Genomic DNA, 20,863 nt, shown 5'->3' with positions numbered 1-20,863 from the left:
GTTGTGTCTATTCACTTTCTCAATGTCTGTACTATCCGAGTTTGTTTCTTGCCTCTTCTCATAAGCAACAAGAGCTGCTCATCCTGCCATTTAGCTCCTGGGCCCAGTTCTTTGTCCTCCCTCACCCTTTGCTCTATAATACAACCTGTGACACGTCAAGAATGATTTTAAGGGGGGGAAAAGTGCTTGGTTGCAAAAATGCTATCAGCAGAGTCATTTGTGGATGGATTGAGGTGGTGGTTGAGAAATGACAAAAGTAGCATGGCATCCTGGTGACACAAGGTTGGCTCCTCATCTACATGTGTTATGACTGAGCATGCATTTACAAAAGAAATGGAACTTATACCTACATTGTGTGATGCTGCTTTGGTTAGTTTGATTAAAACCTCCAGTACTTGCAAATGTCTTTTCCTTTCTAAGTGTAAAAAGTCAGGTTCTACACTTAGGCAAGAAAAACCAAATTTACAGGAATAGAGTAGGTGGAATCTGGCTCAATAGCAGCAACTGTGAGAAAGATTAGGAAGTCCTAGGAGACAACCAGTTAAATATGAGCCAGGAGTATGCTGTAGCCACCAAAAAAAAGCCAATGCAATCTAGGCTGCATTAACAAAGGGATGGATAGAATCAAGTTCACGTGAAGTGTTAGTACCGCTTTATAATGCCCTGGTAAGAGAACACTTGAAATATGGCATCCAATTTTGGTCACCACAATATAAAAAGGACATTGAGACTCAGGAAATAGAATAGAATAGAATAGAATACCTTTATTGTCATTTGCATTCCACAAATACAATGAAATTTGAAGCTACTCCAGCATAGTGCCCCAAACACAATCACACTACAGAGTATTTAATAATAATAATAATAATAATAATAATAATAATAATAATAATAATAATAATAATAATAATAATAATAATAATATTAATAAGCCTAGTCTAAAACCTATCTAAAACATATAGTAAGTTAAATAGTTTAAAAATGCCACTATCTACATAGGACTAAATCACAAATGCGCTCTTTGATTCAAGACAATTATTGCCTTGGAAAAAAAACCTGTTTCTCAGTCTATTAGTCCTCATTTTAAGACACCCATAATGTCTCCCTGATGGTAACAGTTCGAAATATGAATGACCAGGAAGAGAATGGTCTGTGGAGATTTTTAGTGCTCTAGAGAGGAGTCTGGTCTTCGCAATCTCTTCCAAAGAAGAAAGAGCAACCAATGATTTTTTGTGCTGTGTTTATAACACTCTGGAACATCATCTTATCCACTACAGAGCATCTAGCATACCACACTGTTACACAGGATGCCAAAATGTTCTTGATAGTAGAACGGTAAAAAGAAACCAGCAACTTCTCACCCAGACCACCCTTTTTCAGCAGCTTCAGAAAGTGCAGGCGGTAGAAGGTAGAGAAGAGCAACAAAGATGATTAGGGGACTGGAGGCTAAAACACGAAAAACGGTTGCAGGAATTGGGTATGTCTAGTCTTGTGAAAAGAAGGACTAGGGATGACGTAATAGCAGTGTCCCAATATTTGAGGGGCTGCCACAAAGAAGAGAGGGTCAACCTATTTTCCAGAAGGCAAGACATGGATGGAAACTAATCAAGGAGATAAGCAATCTAGAACTAAGGAGGAATTTCCTGACAGTGAGAACAATTTACCAGGCGGATGCTTTCAGTTTGCCTTCAGGAGTTGTAGCTGCTCGATCACTTGGAGGTTTTAAGAAAAGACTGGACAGCCATTTGTCCAGAATGGTATAGGCAGGCCTCCTGCTTGAACAGGGAATTGGACTAGAAGAACTCCAATGTCTCTTCCAACGCTGTTATTCTGTCTCTGCTACTATGCTATTCTTCTGGCATCTCACCTGATAGAGATGTTTGAGTAGCAAGAGGAATAATAGTGTATTTTCTGCTGGGTGGCTTCCCCTATAATGTGTGCTGTTTCTCTGAAACAGCTAAATACAACATATATTGAAAACATGGTAGTTTGACACCCCTGATTATATCAACAGTAGAGCAGAATAGAGGGATTTGAGAGTGAGCCTTCCTGAGTAGAAATCTGATGGACAATGGACGCAGAACCAAAAGAGAGGGGGGGTGGAGAAAGTCTGATTCTTTTTTTTTTTTTGGTATTTGTTGCATATATATTCAATACAAGGCTGTGCCAAATGAGGATCGCTGCCACCACCCACCTGTATCCCATGACACAGTGAGGTTGGTGTGAGCCAGAGGTGATATTCAGCAGGTTCTGACCAGTTCTGGAGAACCAGTAGTGGAAATTTTGAGTAGTTCAGAGAACCAGCAAATACCACCTCTGGCTGACCTCGCCCCCATCTATTCTCTGCCTCCCAAATCCCAGCTGATCGGCTGGGTCTTCTTTTGTTGCCCTGCACAGGAGAATGGAGCTGGAAAGCAGGTTAGTGGGGTGGAAGAGAATGGGGATTTTGCAGTAACCTTCCCCCAGGAGTGGGGAGGGAATGGGGATTTTACAGTATCCTTCCACTGACACACCCACCACACCATGCCCACCAAGCCATGCCCACAGGACCAATAGTAAAAAAAATTGAATCCCAGCATGGTGTGAGCCTTGACTCAGCTTCTACTCCAGGAAAAATAAACACTGTGAAGACCATTTTGTAGAGTTTCATTGGAGCTGTGCAACCAGCATTTTTCCCCAGATGGCTGCTTTGTCCCATCTGCTTCCCTCCCTCACAGAGCCAAAATATTGTGCTGCCTTCCACCATGCTATCTTCCTTCCCTGCCAGGTGTCACAACAGATGATTTTGCTACAGCCCTTATTTCACCTTGCCACGGAAAGTAAAGGCCATGAGGAAAGAATGAGGGCAGGATTGGGAAGTTGGGTAAATTACCTTTTGAAATGCCCTCCCAGTTGACCAGCTGGAGAAAGCATTGCCCTGCCGCAGAGGAGAATGGAGCATAGTAACCCAATTACCAGTGTGGAGATATGAAGGATGAAAAGACTATGTAGAAACATCCAGGTGCTCCCTCCATTACAGAAAGTGGCATAAGAAGGTTGTAACTGTCCTATCCAGTTCCAAGGGGAAAATATAACTGAACTCAATTGAACAAGCTATGCATAAGATTGCACTTTGTAAATAATAATTTATCCAAAACATTTGATGGACAAAAGTGTAAAGTACATTGGCCTTGAGATGCATTACATATTAGTCATTTTTTGTTACGGAGAGAGACATACATACATACATACATACATACATACATACATACTGTGGACATGGCTGACTTGGCTTAGAGCAAGGGTTAACTTTAAGATCCCCAGAATTGGCTGCCTAGGAACCCCTGGGTTAGAGAAAGATTGCAAATAGTGGGTGGCAAAAAGGGCAAGTGATAATGTTTCAAGTTGGGTGGTTTACTCTCTGTGGGAGCAACGTAGATAACTTTAGTATTTAGCAATCAGACACCCCCACACGCATACCGTGATCATCTTCAGTACCAATTAGTTTGTTCAAAAGAACTACAGATGTGAATAAGAATATTATATGTCACACTTGGTTAACGTTTCACTAGACTCGAGTATCCTTTGTATAAACTATTTGTGACAGATATCACAGTGCCCACAAGGTGGTGCTACAGGAGTTTCCAAAAACATTTCCCTGCTTGGAAAAGCAAGTACAGATATAGCCTGTTCTCTAAGGACTGTACCCTGAGGAAGCTATGTCAAAAAAGCCAGGTATTCCACGCATGTTTGTTTGCTAAGCTTGTAGCCTCCGCCTTTCCTGACCTTTATGTGGCTTTTTCACTTTGTGAGTAAACCCAGAAATAGCTTACTTCAACAAGCTGTCAGCAGACCTAAAGCAATTCAGGCATTTTCTAATCCCACTAGGGAAATTGGAGCGTAAAGAGGAGTGAGTCAGATTGTTTTTAATACAAATTAGCCTCCATTCTATTATATCATCACAGAGTTAAACAGTAAAAAGGTCTCATTTCTGCTTCTCAGTTTACGAAGATCAGAGTTGTGCAAAGAATGATATTCCCTGGGATACTTGATGGAAGTAAAAAGTGGATTTTGAAGAAACAGGATAGGGGGAGTACTTACTATTGATGCCTTTGAACTTTGGAATTGGAAAAGATTCCTGAAAGTACCATGGGAGAAAAAGGAAGGAAGGAAGGAAGGAAGGAAGGAAGGAAGGAAGGAAGGAAGGAAGGAAGGAAGGAGAGAGTGATCAAACTGGTCAACCCAGAGCTCTCTCTTGTGGCACTAATGACCAGATTCAAATTATCCTACTTATTGGGATAGCTCTCTGGAGAAGGCTTTAATGCTGGCAAAAGTGAAGGGAAGAGAAGAAGCAAGGTGGGTGGATTCAATTATAGCAGTGATGGTTGTACCACTGGAAGAGCTGAAGGACCAGGCTAGGGAAGGATCATCATAAAGAAAAATCTATCAATGTGGTTGTTAAGAGTCAACACTGATATGGTGGTAGTACCTAATTAATCAACCAGTCAATCTGAGTCTATAACAGTTTATTGACTCTCAGATTCTATACTTGGGTCTAAGTAGAATCATTCCAAGCTTGATTACATTTTGTTCTATGTGCACACAAAATCCTGATCTGGACTAGAATTACAGAGTAATAAGAAGAGCCAATGCCTTCTCAACATTTCCCCTTCCTCTCCTAGGAAATTCCACTGGTGCCAATAGCGACTCGGAGAGAAAGAGAGAAATTTCAGAAAGCAAATGGCTCAACAAGATGGCCTTTACCTGCTCTTTGATGCATGCTGGTGCTAGAACAGCTCAGAGCCCCATTAGTGCTTACTTTCAGAATACATATCACATGATATATTAACTCAGGGTTGTTTTTTTGGTCTAACCCCAGACAAGTAACATATAAGAAACTGGTGTATTATTCTGTGTCAGGGTTAAACTGCAGTATGTATAGCACATGCATTCAGTCCAGCTTCCCTCTGATGTTTGATTATGGCAATTATGTGTGTGGAGGCCTAAACTTGGTTGAAACTTAAGGTATAAAATGGACAGCTACAGGTAGTCTTTTGCTTACAACAGTCTGTTTAGTCACTGTTCAACGTTACAACAGCACTGAAAAAGGGGACTTATGACTGCTTTTCTTACTTACCATCGTTGCGGCATTTCCCCATAGTCATGTGATCAAATTCAGACACTTTGCAATTGCAACGGATTCATATTTATGACTGTTGCAGCGTTGCAGTGTCCCCAGGTCATGGGATCCACGTTTGCGACCTTCTGACAATAGCGAAATCAGATTCACTTAAGATCTGTGTTACTGACTAAACTACTGCAGTGATTCACTTAACAATGGTGGCAAGCAACTCACTTAACAACAGAAATGTTGGGCTCAATTGTAGTTGTAAGTCGAAGTCCACCTGTATTTGCCTCACACAAACTCTGCTTTCTCTTCAGGTCATAATAAACCATACTTGCTTCATAAAAAGTATATACAACAGAGCCAGGAGGCATTTTGTTGTTTTCTGAAGCAAGCAGCTGCCGAGAGAGCTTGAAGCTTTACTGTCCACGGTAGACTCCCACGAGAGATTTCAGTGCAAAAGCTCCATAGTTAACTGCGGTGTAACTTGCCAGAAACCAGACAGTATCTGTAGCTGTACTGTAGTTTTACAGGTCCAAACAGAATTTTGCCCTGTGGTTGCCAAATTTAGAGAATGGAAAGCTAGAGGGTTGGGAAGAGACCAGTTTTTATAACAGGCAGTGTTCATGGACCTTAAATATCACAGATTGCCTGCAGTGATGAGATTTTATGCAGCAGCAGGAAATGGACCCAGCACAATGGAAAGTATCCTGTGACAAAGTGGAGCATGCTTATTTTATTTTCCATTTGGTTCAGAAGCCACAACTGGCACTGCCCTGAGACATCTTATCATTTTATTTGGTATATAAAACTAAGATTATTGTTTCTTCAAAACTTTTGGAAGTTTCTGAACAGGAAAAGTAAGGAGAAAAAGAAATGGCAGAAAAGAACAAAAATCATGAAGCTATTACAAGTAGCAATAGCACTTAGACTTATATACCGCTTCACAGTGCTTTACAGCCCTCTCTAAGCGGTTTACAGAGTCAGCCTATTGCCCCCAACAATCTGGGTCCTCCTTTTACCCACCTCAGAAGGATGGAAGGCTGAGTCAGCCTTGAGCCGCTCAAAATCAAATTGCTGAGCTGCTGGCACCTGGCAGCCGGCAGTCAGCAGAAGTAACCTGCAGTACTGCGTTCTAACCACTGCACTACCATGGCTCAAGTAGGTATGTTATTTATTGTACAGATAGTCCTTGATTTATGACCATAATGGAGCTTGGAATTTGTATCAGAAATCATGACAATCATAAGCAAATCCATTCATTCCTATGGATATATTTGCCAGAAACTGGTCAAAAAGTGTGGAAACAACAGAAAAATGAAAATTGCAGTCATTTGATCACAGAACACTGCAACTGTCCATAAAGATAAGCCAATTGCCAAGAGCCCCTAATGTGGTCATGTGACTATGGGAAGTGAGTGGAAGTGGGTAACTAATGCCAGGAACTCTGAAACTGGTTGTGAGTAGCTTTTTGGGGGTGGGTGGGGGTGCGGGTCTGTTGTAACTTTGAATGGTCAACAAGTGACCGATCATTAAGCAAGGACTATCTTTATTTGTACATAGCCTATCCAAGGCTCAAGACAACTCATAGAAAAGCAAATGACAAACAAAACAGAATGATCACAACATCATTAGACAATACATTTGAAAATAATTTAAATTTTGGAATAGGTGGAACAATTACATTTGATGCTGCTTGACCCATAAAGATTCTTCAGCTTTTCCATATTATCTTCTGGGTTACCTTCAATCCTAATGGCAGTCTGTACTGAGGAGAAAATTAACGGCAGAAATCAAATAGATGGGGAGGGTGAATAATAAAGGCCTGTCACTAGTGTTCTAAGATCACAGCACAAATTGAGGGGGCATAGGCCGTCCTTTCACATGTTGAATTTTATACCCCAATGTGAATACGAGCGGTGCTGTCAGTTAAAAGGAAGACGGTGCGTTGGCGTTTGTGTGAACGTGTTTGGAGCACCTGTCACTGGTTCTTAAATCAGATAAGTCTTTGATTCATGGTATCTGATTGATTTAAGGTTGGATCAACCTGAGGATCTGCCCCCTTAAAATGTATTAAAATGATCCAGTACCAGTATATAACCAGTATATAAATAACAGAAGCCGGATTTTTTTTTTCTTCAGTAGGGATGCTGAAGCGGATAAATAAGGCCCTTCTTCTCACTGATGCTATATAATTATCCATTATCAATGCTAGATCCTGGAGGTTCCACATACGTTAAGCCTGATCCTTGAGAAGGAGTGCAACCTCATCCAACGTAATCTTGCCTCTTGAATCCTAAAGTCCAATCCTTTTTCTTGAACAATTATCCCTAACTTTTGACTAGTTCCAAATTTTGGATGTTTGCTTAATTTACTTTCTGCTTCCTAGGAGAAACTGCTTCCTTTGAAGTGGTTTCCCAGTTAGAAAAATATTTAACAACGTACATGCCTCAACATCTCAGATGAGATTTTTTCTAGAGCTCATTTTGAACAACTGGACTCCATGGTGAGACATTGGGAAGTTTCGTGGGATTTCATTTGGAGAAAGATTGTGCATTTGTGCAGCACCAGCCACTGAAGACATTCTTTTTGACTGTAAACTGTACTGTGCAGAAAGGGCTGCTAACTTTGACTCTTCTTTAAAAATAAAACATTGGGAGGCATTGAGGAGGAACTATCATATCACTAGTAAAACTGCACTTTTTATTTCAAAGGCAATTTCAGAGGGGACAGAATATTTAGATCAGATCAGGGTTAACTATAGAGGTGGCAACTTCATAAATTCATTGCTTTCTTTTTATTCATTTATATTTTTTATCAGATTTCTGTATTTGACATGATCAAATGCCTTAATCACTAAAGATTCTATTCTATTCTATTCCTTCATGGACCCTTTAGAATATGCATATAATCTTTAGTTCTTTTATTCTGAGTTCAAAATACTGTATAATAGATTAGATAGATATGCTGCCATTATTTTATCAGTAGGATAATTGTGGTATATTGCTTCTAATCCTTTCATGGCAAATGCATGCTATAGGATAACCCAGACCTTAAAATTGATTAAAAATCTGTTACATGAAAAATCTGTACCGATGCAGGAATATTTACCCTTAATTTATTGAATGGGTCTTTAGCATTTTCTAGTGTAAAAGATAAAATACTATTTAGCCATTGCCACCTACTGGCAAGATTTACAATTACAACATTGGTTTGGACTAGACTAGTAACATTATCAGATTCAAAAACACCTATTGGAAGGGATTACTAAACCTAACAAAATGAAAAAAAACCTCACACTTAATCTTTATAAATATTATAACTAATGCATCAATCCAATATGCAGATTTTAAAAACTGAATGGAATAAGGAATTGGATATTCCCAATTTGTCCATACTATGGGAAACTGCCAAAATTTGCATCAAAAGATTTCAGTGGAACTTAGACTGTAACTTATTAAACAAAATCTCCCCCTCCTCAACATTTTGGAGTTACTGGATTTCATCAAAGTAGTAAAAAAGAGGAATAACTAAATTATTATGTTGTTGGAGATGCCATGAAACAGTGGTTCCTTAGAAGTGTTTGTTTTTTGCAAAGTCCTAAAATTGTTAACACTGTGGGAAGAAGTAATTAAATATACTAAATAGAGTTTCAGAAAGTGTTTAATATTTTCACCAGTCTTTTGAACTGCATATATATTTCATGACAATCAAATACTGGATAATAGGAATTAATTCTATACATCGTTCATTCTTTTTGTTACAAGCCAATCAACCACCAACCTTGGATAGATAAATTTCAACCATTCAGTTCCCGGGATGATTTACAAACAAGTTGTTTGCATGTGTGGATTATGCACAGTTGATTATAATGAAAGATGGTCTTCTTTTTCTGAAACTATTTGGCAAATGAACAATATGCACCTATAGAAAGGTTTAGATCTCTCTTTACTTTTTAAATTGTTTTCTTTTTTCCTTTGGTTTTTTTGTTCTGTTTAAACTGCATATCAGCACACATGATAAATAGCTCAAAATGTGCAAATGATTTTCCCCAGTGGCTTTATATAGGTGTTAAATAACCCATAAGGTAAGTTAAAATATTGAAGACTCTATATAGGATGGCTATTTATGAGGGCGATCCTTTATGGATCAAGCAAACATTTCCTCATATCATTTTGTGTGTGTTTAATCTAATGCATTGTGATTGTAGATCAATCAGCCATAGGGTGAGGTAGTGCATCACTGTGTAATTATAGGGGGAAAATGATTAGTAAAAAATTAACCTATATATTTTTTCATTTCAACAGGGGTGGGACTCCTACAGCTTTGTCGAGTTCAATACAGGTAGAACCACAACCTGTTCCATAAGCCAGATTACAAAGGAGGGTAACCACAAAAATGTAAACAGTTGACTAAATGTATTCCTTCAGCCAATTTTTTTTTTTAAATTGTTAACCACTTTGGAGGGCCTGCCTTGACTCTATTTACCTGCCATTTTAAAAAGGGTGATCAAATTTTAGGAAGGGTTCCCTGTGTAGGCATGCAATTAGGAGCAAAAAAGCAGACCTGAACTGAATACATTGTTTAGAGAGCAACTTGGATTAAAATACTTGCATCCCCTTTTACCACCTGTATTCAATGCAGTGAGAGCAATTTGGTAATTTAATTTATCATCTTTATATACAGTATCTATTTGGGAGATATTTTCCACGAGAAGAATGTGGTAATATTCACAATGAACAAACTACATTGAAAGAGTTTTCATAATGGCCACCTGACCAGCCTGACACACAGGGCAAGCAAAAACCATATCATTATTGTTGGAGGAGGGAAGCCAGTGATCCAGTTCCTTTGGGAAAATCTAGCGGGTTCCAGGAGCTCAAAGGAGCTGCATACTGTGCCCAGAAATTGCTCCCTTGTGCATTAGATTTTAATCTGCAACATACTAATTACAGCTCTGCTGAAGTATCTTAATCAGATATACCTCTGAAGTAAAATCCACTTGAGTGTCATAACATTCATTCTAACAATGTTGTTTATTTATTTGGGAATATTAATTCTTTGTATGTTAAAGTAATGACACTATGAGTACATGTTTGTAAAACCTTGTAAAAAGACTCCAGAAAATTACCAGAAATACAGAAATACTAAGCCTTTGGGCTTAGCATAGCTCTTATTGCTGTGTTCACAACATCCTACTTGCCTTCTCTCTAGGGTTCCTAAGTAGAAAGTACATGTGGGAACAGTCATGATGAACACCATGGAGGCAGGCACATTCATTTGCTAATTTGATCTCTCTCATATAAAAGGGAATTCATATTTTATAATGCAAGACTATTTTAGATAACTCACATTTGCAAATTTTAGCCATTTATGTTAGAGGACAGAAAGGCAGATTTATTCCCCCATTGTTTGAAAATTAATACAAGATTAGCTTTGTATTCATCTGTTCTCACTGGCATCATTTGCAGCTATGTTTTTTTTTAATTATCCTGATAATAGCAAAGACCATATGCATTCCATTTTAAAAAGACACTGTTAATTATAACCCAGTACAAGTAGGCCATCTTAATGATTGTCCTGTTTAGTGCCCATTCAAAGTTATAATAGCACTGAAGAAGTAACCTTATGAGAAGTGTTTGCACTTATGATGGTCACAGTGTCTCCAAGGTCATGTGATTGAAGTTTGGGTGCCTTGTAACTGGCTGGTATTTACAAGCATCACAGTGTCCCACAGCAATGCAATTTGCATTTATGCACTTCACAGCCGGCTTCTGACAATGGAGAAGATGGCAGTAACTTTGAAAGCTGCATTCACATGAAACCTTAACATAGGTGAATGATTCATTTAATGACCATAGCAGAAATGAGGTCATACATCTATATGAGGTTTTACTTAGCAACGGCATTGCTTGGTGCTGGTCCTAATTGTGGTCTAATTTAGTGAAGATTACTTGTATTACTTGATTTAAATATGGTTTTCTTAGTATCATGAGGACCCAGATTGAGCGGTGTGGTGGCCTAGAAGTGGAGCTCTGGCTCACAATCAGGAGGCTGTGAGCTCAATACTAGGTAGAGGCAGATATTTCTCTCTCTGGGCACGTTGGGAATATATCTGCTGAATATGACTCCTCATTGGCAACAGGAAAGGCATCCGGCCAGTAAACACTCAGCTCCAATTGCCCAGGCTCCACCCCACAAGGGATTATGGGGTCATTAAAAGATGAAGAGGGGGAGGAGGAGGACCCAGATTGTTGGGGGCAATATGCTGACTCTGTAAAAGTCTAAATGCTATTGGTATTGCTATCATGCTAAATCATATAAGCAGGATGTGAAAGGCTGTACAAAATTAATAAATAAACAATAATAGCAAAAAGAGAGCAAGTCTGATATAGTTGAAGTGTCAGCCAGAAACCAGGATACTTTGACATCTAGTCCCACCTTAGGAATGAAGCCAGAAGACACAAAGCCAGCTGAGTGACTTTGGGCCAGTCGCTCTCTCTCAAATCACTTCCAAAAAAATCTTGCCCAGAAAACTGCAGGGACTTGTACAATTACTAGGAGTCAATACTGACTTGAAGAAATCAAGCAAGCAACCAAGCAAACCAGTGGGGGACTCAATTTTTTTTTACTACCGGTTCTGTGGGTGTGGCTTGGTGGGCATAGCTTGGTGGGCATGGCAGGGGAAGGATACTGCAAAATCCCATTCCCTCCCCACCCCATTAACCTGCTTTCCAGCTCTGTTTCCCTGTGCAGGCCAACAAAAGAAGACCCAGCCGATCAGCTGGGACTTGGAAGGAAGAGAATAGATGTGGGCGGGGCCAGTTAGAGATGGTATTTGCTGGTTCTCTGAACTATTTAAAATTTCCACTACTGGTTCTCCAGAACTGGTCAGAACCTGCTGAATACCACCTCTGAAGCAAGCCAAACTGGAGAAAGTTCAAGGGTAGAATGATGAAAAATGGGTTATAGGAGAGCTTATTTTTATAATAAAGCATAATTAGACACAACAGGTGAAAATTAAAGTTGAAGAATTGAAAAGAATTAAAGCTTCATCTGCAGAACACATGTATAGCTGAAGATGGCCCTCCATTGTTATGCTTTATATTTTGTGGTATTTCTTATTTTTTGAACTGTCTAAACATGACTACAATAATTGCTGACAGCAAATATAAAATATTATGAAGTGTTGTTAATGAAAAACTAAATTAAATTGAGAAGTGCAATGCCTTTGGGGAAAAAAGAAGTCACTACCATGAATATTTCCATGGATATGAAAAATAAGCAAAGGAGCAAATGGTCCAGAATCTCTGTTGCATTTACTTCCAGAAGGCTACGAGGTACAATTCAAGGTCCTGAATGATGCATGCTGGACTGCCTGGTTCCAATGATTTCTGGGCATCCCACCAGTTCTGACAGAGTAGGCATGCTCTGGGTCTCCTGTTTGAAGCAGCAACATCTAATGGTACCAGGAGATAGGTTCTCTGTGTTGCAGCATCTGCCCAATGGAGTAATATTTTCCCTGAGATATATGGGTGTATCCTGTCGACCTTCCATAATGCTTTACAGATCTGGATGAGAATTTTCACCAAGTCTTGGACTATAAGATTTAGGGAATCTGGTCTGTAGGATCATTAGTATTGGAGTTCTGAGTCTGATTTCAAGAGCATGGCATTGATTGGTTGTTGTTATTTATTAATGTGCCAAGATGAGTAGCCATACAAAATTTTCATTGGATAGAAGAATAAAAAAGTCAGTTTCAGAAGGTATTTTTTTTGGGGGGTGAGCAGCTGGATCAGAGGTGGTATTCAGCAGGTTCTGACCAGTTCTGGAGAACCGGTAGCAGAAATTTTGAGTAGTTTGGAGAACGGGCGAGTATCACTTCTGACTGGAGATTTTACAGTATCCTTCCCCTGCCACGCCCACCAAGCCACGCCCACAGAACCGGTAGTAAAAAGATTTGAATCCCACCACTGAGCTGGATGTATCCACAGGATGAAAAAATGAAGAAAAAGCTACTAAGAGGAGAAAAAGTAGATTCAAATTAAAAGGATCCACCAAATTATAGAGATAAATGTGCTCTCGTCTGGTTTCAGGAGACAAAACCAAATGTATCGATACTAGTCTATACAATTTTGAAAATTAAGTTTCCCCCTTAACTTACAATGTTTCAGTGAGTGAATAAATCCATAGCTTAGCCTTCCTAAATTCTTCAGATGGGTAAATCTCAGCTCCCAGAATTCTAAACAATGATCTAGTTGGTGTAGGAGATGACCTGATAGTTGGGTTTCAGAATTCTGACAGTTGAAATCCACTCATTTGGTGGACAAGGAAGATTGCTATAGATAATGATGAATATAGCACCATATAATTTTGGTGCTTTTTAAACTCAGCTTCCCCCCGCCCCCCCCGACAAATGTTGAGGAAGTAATAGTTTGTGGGGTCCTTAGTGCTCTCTGATCTTGGTTACTGTCTTATAGATGTTTCATTACCAAACTAGGTAACATCTTCAGTGCTAGTGGGAGGTGGGGTTTGCTCTCATTTTATATACTAATGTTATGTACTAGTCTACCAGAAAACAACCAAGCTCAAAGAGCACCAAGGACCTCACAGTTCAATCCTGAGCTACAAATATTCTCTTCTATCAGTAATAGTTTCTCTCAGAAATTAGAGGTTTTCAGGCAGGGATGAATGAACTACAATATTTTATGATTTTATAACCATCCAGAAGGTAGCTGATGGACAAGGACATAAAACTGAGTCTATAGCCAAACCATGCTATCATATCAAATAAGACAGCTAACTTGTGTGCCAGTATCCCATTGTTTCGAGGTGGGGCTGAAAGAGATGATTTATGTCACAGAGCACCACTCCCTTCCATGCACCTTTTCTCTGATATTTCCCATGCTTGTGCTAGCTGTTTGAAAATGCCATAAATGGGCAGCTGGAGGCAGAACATTTTCCATGCATGGATGGAACATCTTGGAGAAACATGCTTACTTTAACTGGCCTTTGGCTCAGTGATGTTTAGGAATGTGCAGAAAGTGCGTCAATTCAAACCTGAGTTGCAGTGACTTTTAACAACGTTGTGCTTTTAACCTTTAAATGAAATCCTTCTATGATTTTTACAGAGACCGTTTAGGTTCTGGGTGTATTTTTAGACTTCTATTAATAAGAACGTTAGTTGTTGTTTTCTACTCCAGCTTTTAGTTTCCACTGTAGCTCTGAGCATTAGCAATCCAATTTCCCCCATTTTAATAGCTCTAGTGGGGTATTGGAGTCCTTTATGAAGGGGATCCTACACAATTTTTTTTTACATGTGACCCAAGAGGAGAAAACCCCCTTTTTTTTCAGTGACTGTCATTGTTCAAAGAAGTAGCTGTGTTTGAGATATCTGAAACATTAAACAAATGGGTATTATGTAGGAGAACCTTGCACAGATCGTTCATCGCATCAGATGCAAAGAAGGGACAAATGGTATTTTTCTGCAGAATTGCAAACCATTCTCCTTCTACTAGTTAAAAACACGAAGCAGAGAGTAGGAATAAACGGACATTTCTTATCATAAATAATAATAAAGAGTAAGTAGTTTCAAGGGTCTGCATTAACTGTTTCATAAATGATTTTCTAGAGTTTTAAGGCAGAAAAGGCTTGGTTTTTTCCCTCTTTTTGTAGAAATTCCATGATTAAGGATCAGTCATGGAAGATGACTCCTGTCTGTGTTTATGAACTTCCCACAGGCACTTGTTTGATCGCAGTGTGATAGAGAAAGGCGGCCTAAGTGGTCCTACTGTATATCCTAATCTAGGATGTATCTCTTTATAGAACTCCATAGGACTTGAATATGTCCGTGTAGAAAGTAGACACATACCTGAATGAAGTTTGAGCTGAAAAGGATGTATAATAGATGTCCACCAAGATGCTAGTTCAGTGACATGCTAATGATTTATGTTTGGAATCATTAGAAAAGGAACAATAGAGCATCGTCTTTTCTTTCCAGTGAGGTAATATTTTTGGACACCATGGCTTGAAATATTGTGTTCTCATTGGATATAAAAAGAAAATCGTACAACAGGAGAAAGTGTTGAACTGGAGGTAGAGTAACTCTCTCTTTTGATAGAAGATCAAAACTTTTGAGACATTTTAGCTGAGGAGAAAAAACCAGAAAGGTCAGCTTAATGTAATTATGGAGAAAATGAATTCAGCAAACCAAAATGTTTTGTTTTTATGTTAGGTCATTCTGGTTACATTTTGAGAACATGCAGTTTAATTAACAAAAATCTGTTTCTGTTTCAATATATCAAGATAAGTCTGAAAATATTAATATTTCCATTACATGTATCTATATTAAAATCCTGACAGTTTCTTAATACCGATGCTATTTGTTAGGTTGATTTGGAATACAGAGTTCAATAAATAATCTTGTTTTAGATTTCAGACATAATCTAGTTGAATATTTTGATAAATATACTGATAAATGTTTCCCCAAAAGTGTAATTTTGTTATAAAAACACCCAAGTATTTCAGAGACTGTTATTTTGATCCTAAGTATGTTGACTTAACAAGATCTTGTACAGGGGGGAAAGGCAGAAGGGGGATGAAGTGTAAAGAATCATATACTGTAGTATTTCAATACTAATATGGTATATTTTTCATCGCATCCATATAATCTCATAAATTTCACTGAAGCCTTGCTTTCAAATTTCTACTTGTGCTCAGAAGTGTATGCGCTGCCTTTTTAAGAGAAAAAAGGTCTATTCCAGGAAAAGTGGAAAAAAACAAATCACAACTACCCAGCCTCATCAATTCTACTGCAGTACAATAGAGAAGAAAAGCCGCTCTTTGTATGCTTAATTCTCATGATATATCTTTTGATACATGGAAAAATCAGTTAAAATACTCCCAAACATGTACTCCTCTATAAGGGAAAAAGTAATAGGCAGATTTAAAATATAATGATAGAGAAAAATGGAGGAAAACTGAATTTGTTTTAAAGAGGTCTTTAATACAAAATCTGGATCTGCAATAGTGCAATAGTAGAAGCAGATTCTTTGTGTGTGGGAAATCCCTTGAGGACTAGAATGAACAGCCTCAGAAAACCTTTCTTATTTCTTTCTTCATCATAATTGCAAGTGTAGCAAAGCCATCACAAAAAGACATCCTTGCTCATTATTTCCTGCTTCATCCATGGGAGGCACAGTACCGGTAAATTCTCAACTTATATGACCCATTGCTTAGAGATCATTTGAAATTACAACGAATCCCCCCAAAACTATTTAACAATCTGTTTTTGAAATTACGATGCTTGACCCCACCACCACCACCAGAGGTGGTATTCAGCAGGTTCTGACCAGTCCTGGAGAACCTGTAACGGAAATTTTGAGTAGTTCAGAGAACCAGCAAATATCACCACTGACTGGCCCCACCTCCATCTATTCTCTGCCTCCCGAGTCCCAGCTGATTGGCTGGGTCTTCTTTGGTTGCCCTACACAGGAGAACGGAGCTGGAAAGCAGGTTAGTGGGGTGGGGAAGGAATGGCGATTTTATAGTAACTTTCTCCCAGGAGTGGGGAGGGAATAGAGATTTTCCCCTGCCACGCCCACCAAGCCAAGCCACGCCCACCAAGCCACACCCATCAAGCTATGCTCACCGAACCGATAGTAAAAAAATTGGAATCCCACCACTGCCCACCACCTCCCCAGTCATATAATTGCATTTTGGGCACCTGGCAGATAATCAGAGTTGGAAGGGACCTCGTAGGTCATCTAGTCCAACCCCCCATCCAAGCAGGAGACCCTACACCATTTCTGACAAATGGCAGTCCAATCTCTTCTTGAAACTCTCAAGTTATGGCGCTCCCACAACTTCTGAAGGCAAGCTGTTCCACAACTCAATTCTACGTCTCCTAAAAAGGCTTTATGACTTCTTTTGGCTGGTTTCTAGAATTTACATCTGATTTCCAGCAAAAAAAACAGCCATTGGAGAAAATGGATTCACTTAAAGACCATCAGATTTGCTTAACAACCACCAGAAAAATGTATAAAACTTGGGTCTAGTCGGGTGATGCCTCAACTTATGATTGCAATGATTTACAGCCATAATTCTAAATACATTCATATGTTGAGGACTATCATGAGGCAGAAGTCCAGTCTACTTTTGTTATATTATGATGAAATTCAGGCATGAAACCAGGGGATATTTCAACCTGGGTGCAACCCTGCCTTCAGGTCTTAATTAATATTTCATCTTTAAGCAGTGGAGTTTCCTTCTCTCGGGAACTAACTATAGAGAGCATTCAGAGTGTTAAGTCTACTGTGAAAAAAATAATTTAGTTCACAATAAATTTCCCAAAAGAAAGGCTTTGTCATCAGTGTACTAAGATGATCTTCATTTTCATCAGGATAGCATCCATGGAATGGAAATTTCCATGATGTTGGCAATCATATATATTATAAAACCAGCAATTAAATTTTCTTCTTCTGTATCTGCCCCATACATTTCACCACTTTCAACTACACTTACTTATCTAGGAGAGTTTGCTTAGAGCATGCTGTTGAACTAGACATTCTTGTTTAGGAAAATCAGATATGATCTCGTTTAAACCTCTGCCGAACATTAATCATATCAACTAAGCAAAGAGGGTGTGTTTGTTCACTCATTCACAAAGATTCTTTTTATTCTTCTTGCTATACAGGTTGTTGTATAAAAGTTATTAATATTAACGTCATGACACAAGATTCTGCCATGTTCTCATAAGCCTGGTTCTTTGGTTCTACTGCCCTATTCATATATTCACCAACATTTTAATTTGCAAATGTGCTTTTAGTTATAGATGTTCTGACAAATGCCTACCTTGACATCTAGAGCAGAAGTGTGCAGCCTTTGACTGGCCATTCTGATGGATGGGTTCCTGCTTGTGCTTCTATTATTAGCTGCATGTCTTTGCTTGATCATTGTCCACAAATTGGGAGCTCTAAGCTGATCCATAAAGGCTTTCCCTCACTGCCTAACTACACCATGGAGCCTGGTTATATAATAAAAGTTAATTTATCATTAAGTAAGGTGAAGAGGTAGCCATTGGATTTTCTATTTATTTTTCTCACATTCATTTTTAAACATTATTATTTAACACTTTTTAAGAATATGCCACAATTTTGCCAGTCCCATTGATGATTTTTCTCCCATTTTCATTTTATGTATTAATTTATTTTTATTGACCCCTTTGAAGAATATATATCTATATCTATTTCTCTCTCTCTCTCTATCTCTCCATCTATCTATCTATATCTATCTATCTATCTATCATCTATCTTCAAAGGGACACACATGAAAAAAGAATAAAAAAGAACAAGCAAAGAAAATAAATTTTGAAAATGATAAGAGAAAGGCGAAGACTGAGAAAGTCATAGTTGGATGGAGTTCCTCAAAAGCAAAAAGGTAAGAACTTTAAGGAACAAAAGACAATGTGTGAACTTGTGTAGGGACATGATGAAAGCAAGGATGGTTTGCAAAGATATATTTTTCCCTAGATAGAAAAATACAGAAAGATACATGAATGGAAATGGTGGAAAGATCTGCAAATAGAAATAGAATGACTATAACAAAGAAAAGCAAAGATAGTACCAATAGTGATAGGCATAATTGTGGGTGTAAATCTGCAATGATATTTTTATTATTATTAAACAACAGCTGCCTATTCCAGGCCATGGGGAAGGACTTGATAGATGGATGGATATAAATGCCAAATCCAGTCTGCCTTAACATCTGGCTGCTTATGCAACCAGCCATAATTATTTTAAGGTTCCTTGATCAGTGAAGCATTATGCCAGACTTGCGGGTGGGGGATGCTACAGGGAGAACATCTTATACAAGTTTTCCTTGTGTGGTGTGGCTAGCATTATTTTTTTGTTCCGCTCCCATACCAATTAACATTTGTCCAGATTTATATTGTACCCAAAATCCTTAGTCCAGGTCACCATAGTTTCTTTTACCTGTTCTTCATGCATCTTACAGTCCAGCAAATATTTATAACTTCTCCTTGGTTTGTCTTCTGGATCTAACAGAATTTTATCTAATACCGAATCATGCATATTAATTCCCTGAAAAGGAGATGACTTCTTGATCATCTGATATAAAAATGAAGATGCCCCACTCTTGATTCAGCAACTCCATTTTTAATATATGTAAATTAAAATATAAAAGGTTAAATGAGACCCTGTCAGAAACATGAACTCATGTATTACAGAGTCATCAGCAATCTAATATTTCCAGGCTTATATTTCCTGTAGTTCAACTGCAAAAATAGCCATTAGAAGTAGCTTATTTTATAACGTATTATGTATACAATGCATTGTGTTATATTCCTCCTCCTCCTCCTCCTCCTCCTCCTCCTCTACTTCCATCACCACTGCTACCACCAGTACAAAAGGCTTATTTTATATAGCGTACTAAGAGAAATAGACGAATGGGTACTGTTTTTTCTGGCGTGAAAAGATTAGAATTTATGTTTCTTCTTCCAACCGTATCACTATTGACCTCTGGGACTTCTGCCAGACATGGTCCTATTTTTATAAATCTTGATACCAGATTTCCTTTGAGTCTTTGGCCTCTTGTGGAAAGGGGACTTTTGCCTACTTTTACTGTTGTTAAATAGCAGCTTTGGCTCAAAGTTATTGCAGGGTGGAAATGAAAGCAAAGGAGGTTCAAACAACACAGAAACAAGTTTCTGCACATCTTTTTCTGCACTAATTATTTCTCCATTGGGAAATAATCTAAAAAGCAGCCTCAAGATATCATGATGGCAAGGACATTTTATGTCCTACTATTGAAACAATAAGAATCTCAATTTCTTAATGAAAAAAAAAAGATATTTCCAATTGATATAATTTTGAAGACAAAGCTTAAATGTAGAGATGTTTTTTTCCCTAGGCATTCGACATTATGTGACTGTCATTTTAAAAATGTCTATGGAATTTCAGCACTGCTATATAGAAGAAACAATCTACTATAGTATAGGATTTTCTTTCTGGATAACAACAGTGAAAAAGGCAATACCAAAGTTGTACTGTACTGGTCTGTTGATTAGATATATTTCAAGAAGTAGATAGATGATAGATGATGAGTGGGGAGGAAGAAGGAGAAAGAGAGATCATTATATTTAATTTTGAATGGTGGGGTTGAGTAAGGTTGCAGATGGTATGACTTATAACACCGAAAGAGAGGAAGAGAAGAGAAATGAAGTGGGTGGCAAGGTTAAATAGATAAACAATTTGACATAGTTTCAGTTTTAATGCTTAAAAAGCTTAATAACTTAATAAGCAAAAATCCCACAAGTATGCTAGAATTCCAATACAGAATTATAAGGCTGGATTTCTACAATGTACTAAACCAGAAACTTGAGTTTGCAAGGCCTACACGCTACAGTGTGCTATTCTGGCTTAATGTAAATGACTTGATTTGTACAACATACTAACACAATGAGTGGTTTTCCATAACAAGGTGAAGTATAAATTAATAGTCCAGTTTACATTTTAGTCTTGTATAATATATTGAGCATGTCATGCCCCTCTCGGAGTCTGAATCCAAGGAAGAAGATGAACAGCTGACAAGGAGCAGGAGGTGGCTCGGGTTGGCTGTGGAGGAAACTGGGGAAAGGAAAAGACAGGCAGGGCAGATCAGGGGAGAGGTAGAACAAGGGAGAGGGAGTTCAGAGGAAGAGCAAGGCCTACCCCCCACTTCATCCTAGGGCATGCAGGGAAG

This window comes from Pseudonaja textilis, chromosome 1, assembly GCF_049901715.1.
Source record: "Pseudonaja textilis isolate UNSWEBS1 chromosome 1, rPseTex1.2, whole genome shotgun sequence".
In the NCBI taxonomy this organism is placed as follows: domain Eukaryota; kingdom Metazoa; phylum Chordata; class Lepidosauria; order Squamata; family Elapidae; genus Pseudonaja; species Pseudonaja textilis.
The sequence above is the reverse complement of the archived record's forward strand: the minus strand, read 5'-3'. Positions refer to the sequence as shown.